The following is a 2,774-nucleotide window of genomic DNA, read 5'->3' as shown; positions in this document are numbered from 1 at the left end:
TTCCCGCATACCACCCTGTCTCTCCTCCCTGCTTGGAGCTGCGGTCTCTCTGTGGGCCATGTTAGCTGCTTTGCGGGTCACGCACACTCGCTGCCCCTCTCTTGTCTGTGTAGTTTCTCCCTTCCCTGAGTCTGTGATAGCAGCTGCCTTCGCCAGTGTGTCTAACCCCAGGATAGTCCCGTCATTGTTTGGGCTGACTTCTTTCCGCCCTCCTTGTTTCACCTCCTGCAATGGTAATGTAAATCGTCTCGCTAGTCCTGGGCAAGGGTAGATTAGTTACTGGTACTGACGACCCTGTGCCCACCAACACTACACGTTGCTGACCCTCTAACAAACCTCCTCTGTACGTCCGCTGATGGCCACCACTGGCAACAGAGACTGCCATCACCAGCTCTATAATCTGGGCAGCAGCCAAATTGGAAAAGAAGGGCGCTGCTGTGGAGTTTGCCTGCTTTGGTGAGTCACTTTCACACTTCCCTCTTTTTTCTGGACACTGACCCCAACTGTGGCCTGAGAAGTCACGGCTGTAACAAACCATCTCCTTTCCCCTCCTACGCCTGTTCCAGCAGTTCCTCACTGTGCGCCCCAGCTGCTGGCACACAAAGCAAGTTATCTGTGATGTCACGGCTTTATGACTTCTCTTCCCCCTCCTCTGGTCTATCTCGCTGGCCCATTGCGGAATACCAAGCCATCAGTAAACACCCTTCACTGCTGATGGCCTCATCAACCAAGTTAACACACAAAGTCTAATCTTGTACATAAACACACGTGCACGCACGTGCGCCACGCTCCTTTCATATCTACTAGTTCAGCTCTCCACCGTGTTTGTGATACCTCATGATCCCATAGCCACCAACCCAACAGGTCCAAGTGTGAGTGCTAATTTAAAAAAAAAACTCACCTAGTTAGTCTGTTGAGATCGCTGGTCACACGAAGGTATCCCGGACAAGCCCCCAAATGTTGCAACAAAGTCACCAGACACTGAAGCTGTGGATACAGAAGTGTTTGATTCAATAAAAATGAGCAGCAGGCATCAAATTGAGACACTCTTGGACCCAATAAAGATCAAAGATAACAGCAGGACAGTTCTAAAGTTACAATGTAGCTACAATGCTTCCCTTTAAATTACATATCATTTTCACACATCCTTGTTTGCACCCACACTCCAGATCCCAAAGTGAATGTTACTCAGCATTGTCTAGTTTTCCAATCAACTGGTGTCCACAGCTCCAAAAAATTACTGTCCCAGACTGCATTTTAAATTTAATCTGCTATCCATGTTCACATCTAAAGATTGGTTGTTGAAGTTGGTTGCTGAAGTTAGCATTTTTTTATATAACCTAACTCCAGAATAAGCCTTAGCAAGATTAAGGCAAGCAAGTTCTTTCCAATGAGTTTGGTTGAGACTAGAACTAGAAGTCATGGGTTAAGGGTGAAAGGTGAAGTATTTAAGGGCTACCTGAGGGGGAGCTTCTTCACTCAGAGGGTGGTGAGAGTGTGGAACAAGCTGCCAGTGGAAGTAGAGGATATGGATTTCATTTCAATATTTAAGAGAAATTTGGATAAGTACATTTTTGACACATTGGACTTCAAAGATAAAAGTATTGAGTACAGGATATTCAATGTTATGTTGAAGTTGTATAAGACGTTGGTGAGGCCTAATTTGGAGTATTGTGTGCAGTTTTAGTCACCTACCTACAGGAAAGATGTAAATAAGATTGAAAGAGTACAGAGAAAATGTACATGGATGTTGCTGGGACCAGAGGATCTGAATTATAAGGAAAGATTGAATAGGTTAGGACTTTATTCCTTGAAGAATGAGGAGAGATTTGATAGAGGTATACCAAATTATGAGGGGTATAGATAGGGTAAACACAAGCAGGCTTTTTCCGCTGAGGTTGATGGGGACTACAGCTAGAGGTCAAGGGTTAAGGGTGAAAAGTGGAAAATTTAATGGGAACAAGGGTTGTGAGAGTGGGGAACAAGCTGCCAGTGCAAGTTGTGCATGTGAACTTGATTTGAACGTTTAAGAGAAGTTTGGATTGGTACATGGATGGTAGGGGTATGGAGGGTTATGGTCCAGATGCAGGTCAATGGGGACAGGCACTTTAAATGGGATATTATAATTTCAGGCATCATTCTCCAACGATCCGCTTAATCTACAACAGGAACAAAAAGTTGAAAACCCTGCTGTCTGGCGGAGGCTGGAACTTTGGAACTCAGCAGTAAGTGTGAACACATTTTGTTTCACCTTTGTCTGGGTGATGAGGTGAGAACAGCTGTCGTTCGCACTGGGAAGCTAAGAGTGAATGGTCAGCCCGTTACGGTCATCAGAGATGGGTTTCCTCCCTCAGGTTCAGCACTGCGGTGTCCACACCCGAAAACCGTCAGACCTTCATAACGTCCGCCATCAGCTTCCTCCGACAGTACGGCTTTGATCGTTTGGACATCGATTGGGAACATCCTGGATTGAGGGGAAGTCCTCCGCAAGACAAGCATCTCTTCACCGTGCTAACTCGGGTTAGGTAGAGCGTAGCTGATGGAAGAGTTTCCCATCCTGAATGACCCAACGTCACTGAACTTTCACTGTCACTGGCAGACAAGGTTAGGAACGGAGACATGAAACTCAGGCGCAACTTTATTACACGGAGGGTGGTAGATAACATGTGAAACGAGCTGCCAGAGGAAGAGGTTGAGGGAGGTATAAGATGGATAAATATAAAGATCAGTTTTATTTGTCACATGTACATTGGAACATACAGTGAGATGCGTTG

This window comes from Mobula birostris, chromosome 14, assembly GCF_030028105.1.
Source record: "Mobula birostris isolate sMobBir1 chromosome 14, sMobBir1.hap1, whole genome shotgun sequence".
In the NCBI taxonomy this organism is placed as follows: Eukaryota; Metazoa; Chordata; class Chondrichthyes; order Myliobatiformes; family Myliobatidae; genus Mobula; species Mobula birostris.
This window is presented reverse-complemented; position numbering follows the sequence as displayed.